This window comes from Maniola jurtina, chromosome 26 (assembly GCF_905333055.1).
Source record: "Maniola jurtina chromosome 26, ilManJurt1.1, whole genome shotgun sequence".
NCBI lineage: Eukaryota > Metazoa > Arthropoda > Insecta > Lepidoptera > Nymphalidae > Maniola > Maniola jurtina.
Genome location: NC_060054.1, coordinates 1,454,519 through 1,465,437, shown reverse-complemented (window position 1 = coordinate 1,465,437; position 10,919 = coordinate 1,454,519). Strand labels below are relative to the sequence as shown.

The following is a 10,919-nucleotide window of genomic DNA, read 5'->3' as shown; positions in this document are numbered from 1 at the left end:
TGTGTACATCTGTCTGTGGTAACTAATGAACCGATTTCAATTTAGTTTTACATATTTTGTTTGAGAGGTGGCTTGATCGAGAGTGTTCTTAGCTATAATCCAAGAAAATCGGTTCAGCCGTTTGAAAGTTATCAGCTCTTTTCTAGTTACCTACTGTAATCTTCACTTGTAGGGGGTGTTATAAATTTTTAATTTACACTTGTGTACGCTTGATATACTTTAGCAAGGGTACAAAACAGCTAATTTAAGCTAAGACAGAGTTTCTACTAATCAACATACCAGACCAAAAATGCACTTAGGTACATTTTTCAACATGTTATTGGTCACGTCTGACCGCGACCGTTTGTCTTATTATATGACTAGCTGATGCCCGCAGCTTCGCCCGCGTGGATTGGTCAGATCCCCTGCAGCATCAGGATTGAGGAGTTGGACTCCAAATTTTTTATGAAACAATGTCGCAAAGTTCCTCTATCGATTAAAAAAGAAATGACGCAAATCGGTTCAGAAATCTCGGAGATTTCGGTGTACATAGGTAAAAAACACAACTCCCTTTTTGAAAGTCGGTTAAAAAAGTAGCCTATGTTACTTCCTGGTCAATTCTCTACTTGTCTGTGAAAATCCCGTCAAAATCGGTTCAGCTGTTCCCAAGATTAGCCTTTTCAAACAGACAGACAGACAGACAGACAGACAAAAATTTTAAAAACGTGTGATTCAGTTATGGTACCGTCGTGTCCCGTTACTTCGCCTGGTTTTTGACAGTTTTTGTCTTCCCGCCTAGAGAGTGCTTTTTATTTCAAGTCCTGCTTTTAATATATGGTGGCCTTTAGACATGACTATAAATTAAGACTGTTACGAAAAGTAATGCAGTTTTTAGAATGCCTCAAAAACTGTTTTGACTGAGCTAGGCGAAGTAAGGGCACAATTCCTAACTTCGCCTAGCAGCGTTTCTATGTTTATTGTCTATAATAACTGTCTCTGAAAAAGCGAAAGACCTATAGATTATGCCGCAAAATCATTTTGAAACGTATATGGCAGAAAACAAAGTTCATTTTAGAAAAAAATTATCGGTAGGCGAAGTTAGGAACCCAACTGCCGTTGTTTCCATACATTTTGTTCTTTTTTGCTAAGGGTTGTCAAAAGACAGGAATCATAAAAAATACATATTAATACTGAACATGGTTTTCATTAAAAAAAAAAATACAAATCCTTAAAAGTTTTTATGAAATTTTTAATGAGAAAACTAAAACCAAAATTAAATCTAAAAACTAAATCAGTAGAAGTACCATAAAAAATCAGGCTTTTTTTAGAAGGTAGGAAAGCGCATAAAACAAAAAATGTTGCAATAACAAATAGAAACAATAATTTTTGAACAAATTAAGTGTATATAACACAATAAAAGTAAGTAGTAAAAATTTTGATAGCCTATATTTTTTATATACAAACAGAAATAAATCAATATTTTTTCTTCTTGAACAGTACAAAATACGAACCCACGAGACAGTTTATTTACAGTTTTTTTAAAAATTAAGATTTGTTTGTTCAGTTGTGTTGTTGTATTCAGTTGGATAGGTGCCTATTATTATCTATACTAATAAATAAAATTGAAGTGTCTGTCTGTAATTTCGAAATAACTACTCATATTAAGCTCATATGGTTATTTGAACGATAGCATAACTGAATTACATTTTTTGAATTGTTTGTCTGTCGGTTTGAACGGGCTGATCTTCGGAACGGCTGAACCGATTTTGACGGGATTTTCATAGACAAGTAGAGGGTTGACTAGGAAATAACATAGGGAACTTTTTAACAGACTTTCAAAAAGGGAGTTTTGTTTTTCTACCTATGTACACCGAAATCTCCAAGATTTCTGAACCGATTTGTGTATTTTTTTTTAATCAATAGAGGAACTTTGCGACAATGTTTCTAAAAAATTAGCATTCCAACTCCTCAATCCTGATGCTGCAGGGGACCTGACCATCAAAACTGATAGGTACAAATGAATTTATCAAAGATTAAGTGACAACCCTAGGGTTAGGCGAAGTACGGTACCATCATGGTGGCCGCAGTTACCTTGTTGATAAATCTTGATGTAACTCATTATCTACATAAGATATATTGAAAACAATTGTACAACATAAAAGACGATAAAGTAGTGATTTTTTTTTTACAATAAAATTTAGCCATACTTGTCGTAGATTCTTGGCGGCACGTAAAGTTTTTGACCGGTAGAAAAAAACATCTCACTTCCCGCAGCAGATAAATGGCTCTGGTCGCTATTGTTGTAAAGTTAGTTACAAATGGTCAGGAATAGTATTGCCGTAGATAACACTAGTATTCAAATTCAAATTCAAATTCAAAATGTTTTTATTCAATTAGACTTTTACAAGTTCTTTCGAATCGTCAAAAGCATCTACCACTGGTTCGGAATGCCTTTCCTACCGAGAAGAACCAGCAAGAAACTCGGCGGTTGCTCTTTTCAATGATTTGATATACAATATATATCAAATCATTATACCAAATACAATATCAAATATATATTTGATATTGTATTTGGTAGGTTTTGAGCTGTTCGGTTCCCAACTTTAGCAGATTTTTCGATGTTTTTAAAATTAGGCGAAGTATGGTTTAGCAGGCGAAGTCAAGGGACTCGACGGTATCGTTCAAATAACCATATGACCTTAATATGCGGTAGTTATTTCGAAATTACAGACAGACACTCCAATTTCATTTATTAGTATAGATTTAACTGTACAACAAAAACATCATGATTAGCCCATCGCCGGCCCACTACTGAGCATGGGTCTCCTCTCAGAATGAGAAGGGTTTAGGAGTCTGCCACACTGATCCAGTGATGATCGGCGGACTTCACACACTTTTGAGAACATAATGAAAATCAAGAAAACTAGAAACGAGCTGATAACTTTCGATAATAATTTATTATCGTATTCGAGAATCAATATCTTTTTCAATGATTCATAGATTTATTGGTCTATGAATCATTGAAAAAGATATTGATTCTCGAAAGAATACAAACTAAAATGACTTTGTGCGTAAATAGATAACATTAGGAGTGTGAAAATTCTAAAACAAATTAACTTTAAACATAGTTTATTTATTCTCATTAGCTGAAATAAATTTACATTGCAGACATATTCTACGACCTACCTACCTGCTGTGCCTGTATGGCAGATTATTGTAAATTGAATACTTGACAAGTGTAAATTAAAAATTTTCAACACCCCCGACAAATCATTTTCAAATAAATAATTATGTATATCTAGGCAACGTCCATCTTGACAGCTTGACATTTGTCAATTGACACTTGAATATTATGAACCTAAGGGTTATCTAACCTTCTTTTCTACAAGAAAACTAGAAAATAGCTGATAACTTTTAAACGGCTGAACCAATTTTTTTTGGATTATAGCTAAGAACACTCTCGATCAAGCCACCTTTCAAACAAAAAAAAGTAAATTAAAATCGGTTCATTCGTTTAGGCGCTACGATGCCACAGACAGATACACAGATACACAGATACACAGACACACAGATACACAGATACACACGTCAAACTTATAACACCCCTCTTTTTGGGTCGGGGGTTGAAAAGAGCAACCGCCGAGTTTCTTGCTGGTTCTTCTCGGTAGGAAAGGCATTCCGAACCAGTGGTAGATTATTTTGACGATTCAAAAGCACTTGTAAAAGTTTAATTGAATAAAAATATTTTGAATTTTGAATATATAACAAAATCCCTCAATCAATTTTGGACTTGCCATTACACAAGTTCAAAAAATCTATTAAAACTATGCTCCTGAGAAAAGCACATTATACAATCGATTATTATGTAAATGATAAAAGAGCGTGGATTTGACCTGCAGCTCGCTCCAGCAATGCGCGGGACTTCAATTACTTTTATACATGGCATAATATTGTATATCAAATCTTTGAAAAAAGCAATCGCCGATTTTCTTGCTGGTTCTTCTCGGTAGGAAATTTTACTAAATTACATGATTCTAGGTGAACGGGATATACCCTATTTTCTTGACAAACACGACAGACGAACAAACATACAGACAACGAAGTGATCCTATAGGGGCTCTTTTTTCCTTTGAGGTGCGGAACCCTAAAAATAAGAAAAACTTCATTTCAAAAACTACCCTGAAAATCGAACTCATGACCTTCCGCTTACCATTGCGCCGGGAAGTCATTAGTCAAGAGGTGAACAACATTTCTATAGGTATTATAATAATTACATGTTTATAATAAAGGCATACATAATAAAGGGCATTAAGAAATTGTCCTCTTAAGGGCCGGCGCACATATGGCGGAGCGCAGCGCAGAGCATGCCCGCGAAGTTTTCTAATCGCGTGACACATTACGCGAATTTCTACCAGAGAATGCGCGAGCACGCGTGGGACAGCGCGCGGATGCGCGATTATCCGCACGGATGCACAATTGACTTTAGATATTACTAGCTGATGCCCGCGACTTCGTTCGCGTGGATGTGGGTTTTTTAAAATTCCCGTGGGAACTCTTTGATTTTCCGGGATAAAAAGTAGCCTATGTGCTAATCCAGGGTATAATCTATCTTCATTCTAAATTTCAGCCCAATCCGTCCAGTAGTTTTTGCGTGAAAGAGTAACAAACATACACACACACACACACACACACACACACCCATACAAACTTTCTCCTTTATAATATTAAGTGTGATGTGAAGTGTGATTTCAATGAGGACAATGTCGATAATATTTTAACTGTGAAAAATGCTCTGCGCTGCGCTCCGCCATATGTGCGCCGACCCTTAGACAATATGGCGAAAATTGATCGAGTTTGGTTTCAAGTGAAAGCTATCAAGGTATAACTTACTATAGTTTTTTTTTTTTTTAAAGAATATTAGCCATGTTAATCATGACTAATATTCCCCTTTACCCTCCAACTAAGCGCAAAGCTGTATTAGGAGTAGGTAAGACAATAGTGCAACGGGTGGGGTTTGAACCGCCGCCCGACCTTTTAGAATTCAGTCGGATCCTCAGCCTGATGAGCTATTGAGGCACCTGCGACTTCGTCTGCATGGATTAAAAAAAATCAAATCATTTATTCAAAGTTGTGCTATTGTACTCCTTTTGATGGACAAAATAATAATTGTTAGAATTGTACAGATGATAATATAGTGGTGATAGTTAATAACTTAAAACTAAAGTTATGAGGGTTCCAAACGCGCCCAGGTCTGCGAAGAGCTCACAACAAACTCAGACGGGTTTTTAAAATCCAATGGAAAGTTTTTGATTTTTAACTCCCGACCCAAAAAGAGGGGTGTTACAAGTTTGACGTGTGTATCTGTGTAACTGTCTTTGGCATCGTAGCTCCTAAACTAATGAACCGATTTTAATTTAGTATTTTTTTTTTTCAAAAACCGATTTTCTTGGATTTTAGCTAAGAACATTCTCGATCAAGCCACCTTTCAAACAAAACCACACACAGACACACAGATACACACGTCAAACTTATAACACCCCTCTTTTTGGGTCGGGGGTTAAGAATGTGTTCGATTTTTCAAAGTAAGATAACTGTACCAAGTGATAGGGCTTTACCGGTACATTCTAAAACAGATTTATTTTTTATTTTTATTTTTATGCATAATAGTTTTGGATTTATCGTGCAAAATGTCGGAAAAATTACCCGAGTACGGAACCCTCGGTGCGCGAGTCTGACTCGCACTTGGCCGGTTTTTTTATTCCAATGCTGTTGGGCCACTATCACATACCTATATCTGCTCTAAACATGTCGATAGCTTTAATAGTGACAGACGAACGGTCGGAAAAAGTCGCACCAAGTTCCATTTGTACCATTTCGGTACGGAACCCTAAAAAATGGGAAGAGGTGACGACCCACGTTAATGAGTAACAGAGTTAGGCAAATCTACTCACGTGGTTATAACAGCCGGTTCCCATTTGTCGTCTGTCGGGCCCGGATTTTAATCGGGTGTTCCAGTGGCAGAACATTTTGACACAAAATCGGTTTCAAATAAGTGTGAATAGTTTCATATAAAATGTTCTGCCACTGGAACATCCGATTAAAATCCGGGTCCGACAGACGACAAGTGGGAACTGGCTCTCACTGGAACATCCGATTAAAATCCGGGTCCGACAGACGACAAGTGGGAACTGGCTCTCACTGGAACATCCGATTAAAATCCGGACCCGACAGCCGACAAGTGGGAACAGGCTGACGCTACTGTCAATACTTCACAAAACGAGACCAACTTGAAATAAGAGCAAGGTAAATTAATTTAATTCAACAAAAATTGTTTACATTATTTTTTAATTACGAGGACGACAACAATTTTCGGAACATTATTGGTAGAACGTTTTAGGGTTCCGTACCAAAACCTTGCCCGTATGCAGAGCCGAGTTAGTTAAGAGGGGTCTCTCCGTCACTCGCTCCATACAAACGTAGTTCCAATATCGTGAATATTAAGCAACCAAAGTCCATGAAATTTTGCAGACATATTCTAGAAACTAATACCTATGGTTTTCCAGATTCCCGTTAAAATATTCGGTTTCAAAGTTACGCGGTCTTAAAAATTCACATAAAAATCTTTGAGCCTCTGTAATTTTATAACTACATATTTTTAGGAAAATCTAAAACACCACAGGCACAGATATTAGTTTCTAGAATATGTCTGCAAAATTTCATGGACTTTGGTTGTTTAATATTCAAATTAAATTGGAACTACGATTGTATGGAGCAAGTGATGGAGAGAGCCCTGTTCAAACCATCAAGCAGGAAAAAGGAGCCGAATTTTTTTTTTCTTCTTACTCGAAGCATGTGGAGTATCACTGTTTAGAGCTCATTGAGATAGAGTAGGAGTATATATTTTTTTTTTAAATAAGGAAATGGGGGGCCGTCAAAGTTGTCGACTTTAGACCATCAAAAATACTCAAAAACTAAACTAGTTACGAATATGAAATTTCAATACTTTATGTACCATATACTGTATTTAAACAACAAATTCTGAAAACAACGATTTATAGTGTAAATTAAAAATTTATAACACCCCCGACAAGTGAAGGTTACAGTAACTAGAAAAGAGCTGATAACTTTCAAACGGCTGAACCGAGATTGGATAATTTTTGGACAACCGAGGAGTTGCGATACCACAGACAGATACACAGATACACACGTCAAACTTATAACACCCCTCTTTTTGGGTCGGGGGCTGAAAATAGTTTGTTAGCTGTGACCAAAACGAGCGTGCGTGCGAGCGTGCGTGCGTGCGTGCGTGCGTGAGTGCGTGCGTGCGTGCGTGTGTGTGTGTGTGTGTGTGTGTTAGTAGTATATAAGGTGTTAAATCTGAGAAACATAGAATTATGTACGGAACCCTAAAAGACCGGGCCCGAATCGTTCTTGACCGCTTTTTATTAATTTAATAATATTAATAAGTTGTCCTATTAAAGGTTTTATTGTAAATATTACATAATCGATACATAATTGTGGACGGTCGGTGACGGCCTAGTGGTAAAGCCTCAATAGCTCAACGGTTATAGGTGCGGACTGAGAACCGAAAGGTCGGCGGTTCAAACCCCACCCGTTGCACTATTGTCGTACCCACTCCTGGCACAAGCTTTACGCTTAATTGGAGGGTAAAGGGGAGTATTAGTCATGATTAGCATGGCTAATATTCTTTATTAAAAACAAAAAAAAAAACTACTGGACGGATCGGGCTAAAATTTGGCATGGTATATTAAAAAAATATTTTGGTTACTGCAAATTATTATCGGTCGGATTTTTTCATTACTCGGATTATGTGACCTTGCCCTTTGCCAATTTTCATTATTCTAGGTCAACGGGAATTAGGTCTACCGAATTTCGATTTATTTGCGACTGTCAAGTGTCAATATATATGCGGCAAAATTGCCGTATTTTTTCAAAATCAATGATAACAATTAGTAACAAAGGTCAAAATATATAAAAGATATTTTTTTTAATAATTTCTTCGGAATAGTGTTGGAAATAACGTCATGCATTGCCAGACAGTGGCAACCCCCAAAACTAAGTTTAAGGGTGGCACACATGTTTTAAAATCTAATAAAACTTAAAACTAAAAAAACTTAAAAACAAAAACGCTTCTGAAAAATGTTTACAATAAATATGCAATCGAAGCGAAGCGTGGACCTGACTTACATCTCGCTTCAATGATGCGCAGGATTGCAATTTGAAAAAGAGGGTTGTTATAAGTTTGACGTGTGGATCTGTGTATCTGTCTGTGGCATCGTAGCTCCTAAACTAATGAACCGATTTTAATTTAGTTTTTTTTTTGTTTGAAAGGTGGCTTGATCGAGCGTGTTCCTAGCTTTAATCCAAGAAAATCGGTTTAGCGGTTTAAAAGTTATCAGATCTTTTCTAGTTACTGTAACCTTCACTTGTCGGGGGTGTTATAAATTTTTAATTTACACTTGTTTTAATAATAGATATTTACATACTATTCTATTGTAAATCTAAGTGCAAGTCGGACTCGCACACGAATGGATTTGAATCCATACGTCCAAGAATCCATACTAATATTATAAATGCGAAAGTTTGCCTGTCTGTCTCTCTGTCTGTCTTGCTGGCTGGCTGGCTGGCTGTCTGTCTGTCTGTCTGCTACCTTTTCACGGCCCAACAGTTTAACCGATTCTGACGAAATAAAAAATATTTCCATTTTATTCTATTCTATTGTAAATCTAATAATTCTACTAATAATTCGGACTCGCGCTCGAAGGGTTCCGTACCATTGTACAAGATAAACGTACCTAACATTTGTATGTAGGAAACTGCAATTTAATGAGATGTAGTAAATTAATTTTTTTCGAACACATTTTAATTTTTTTGTGATGCGACCTCAAATTCACGGTTTTCCGATTTTTTCCTTTAGTTGTGCGATAAGGCCTACCGTCCTGCCAAATTTGTGATAACATCACAAAAATAATTAAAATGTGGTCATGAACAAATAATAAATCAGTATTTTCAACTTTCAAACCAAGGTTCCCACTAGATTTTAAAAAACCTAAATCCACGTGATATCGTCTGTTTGATACAGGGATTGCTTCTTGGAGATAGACATAGGCTACTTTTTCTCCCGGGAAATCAAAGGATTCCCACGGGATTTCTAATAAACTAAATTCACGCGATCAAAGTCAGCTAGTTATCTATACATATAATAAAATTGTAGAAAAGTGGTGTCTGTACAATGGAAATATATTAAAAAAAAAGTAGCAGGGGTTGTTATTATATCGATGCCGAACCCGAAATTGTAATTAATTTTTTTTGTCTGTTTGTCCGTGTGTTTGTGCACGCTAATATCAGAAACGGCTTATTCGATTTAGATACGGTTTTCACTAATATATTGTAGTAAGCTTCACTTAACATTTAGTGTTTATTTCATGTCAATCGGTTCATACATAAAAAAGTTATGTCAATTTAAAGAACCACGCTGCCCGAAAGTCACTATTCCACGCGAACGAAGTCGCGGGCACAGCTTGTTTTAAATAAATCAATGTTAGTCCATTGTTGGTCATTTCCTTTTCTAATTCGAATTTTGATAAAAGTATACTTATAAGAAAATTTGATACTTAAACATTTTCATTAAACCTGCTATTATTATAAGTTCGTTTCGGGGAACTGTAATTTAATATTCATTTTGCTATGCGAAACTTCACAGAAAACCAGACAAAAGGGTATTGAATATCGATCTCTTTTTATGACCTACACAAAAGCCTTTGATTTTGGTTTTTCGACTCCTATAATATAATTTATAACATGAAAATTCAATATCACACTAATATTATAAGGGAGAAAGTTTGTATGTGTGTATGTGTGTATGTTTGTTACTCCTTCACGCAAAAACTACTGGACGGATTGGGCTGAAATTTAGAATGGAGATAGATTATACCCTGGATTAGCACATAGGCTACTTTTTATCCCGGAAAATCAAAGAGTTCGCACGGGAGTTTTAAAAAACCTACATCCACGCGAACGAAGCTAGCTAGCTAGCTAGCTAGCTAGTAATAGATATTGTTGGCACGAGGCGACGTATAAAATAATTACCGATTAAGTAAGTACATACTCTCTCTCTCTCTCCTAGGCACTCGTGTATGCAAATTTTTAGGGTTCCGTACCTCAAAAGGAAAAAAGGAATCCTTATAGGATCACTTCGTTGTGTAACTGTCTGTCTGTTTGTCTGTCTGCCCGTCTGTTTGTCCGTCTGCCCGTCTGTCGTGTCTGTTAAAAAAACCTATAGGATACTTCCCGTTGACCTAGAATCATGAAATTTGACAGGTAGGTAGGTCTTAAAGCACAAGTAAAGGGAAAAATCTGAAAACCGTGAATTTGTGGATACAGCACAGGAAAAAAATTAAAACGTGTTCATGAACAAATAATTAGAGTAGGTATTTTCAATTTTCAAAGTAAGATAACTATACCATGTAGGGTATCATATGAAAGGGCTTTACTTATTTAGGTACATTCCAAAACAGATTTTAATATATTTTTATGCATAATAAGTTTTTGATTTACCGTGCAAAATGTCGAAAAAATACCCGAGTACGGAACCCTGGGTGCGCAAGTCTGACTTCCACTTGGCCGGTTTTTATTATTACACTAGCTGATGCCCGCGACTTCGTTCGAGTGGATGTAGTTTTTTAAAAATCCCGTGGGAACTCTTTGATTTTCCGGGATAAAAAGTAGCCTATGTGCTAATCCAGAGTATAATCTATCTCCATTCTAAATTTCATCCCAATCCGTCCAGTAGTTTTTGCGTGAAGGAGTAACAAACATACACACACACATACAAACTTTCGCCTTTATAATATTAGTGTGAAAACAAGAAGACGACACACAGCTGTTTTTGAAAATAACGAGGTACCCAAGGTTTAATG

The 10,919-nt window shown here is 36.4% G+C and overlaps 1 protein-coding gene across 1 annotated transcript in view; it reads right to left on the bottom strand.

Moving 5' to 3' along the window:
• The window catches only part of LOC123878759 (poly [ADP-ribose] polymerase tankyrase), a 91,897-nt gene that overhangs the window by 50,310 nt on the left and 30,668 nt on the right, over window positions 1-10,919 (bottom strand). The window lies entirely within an intron of this gene.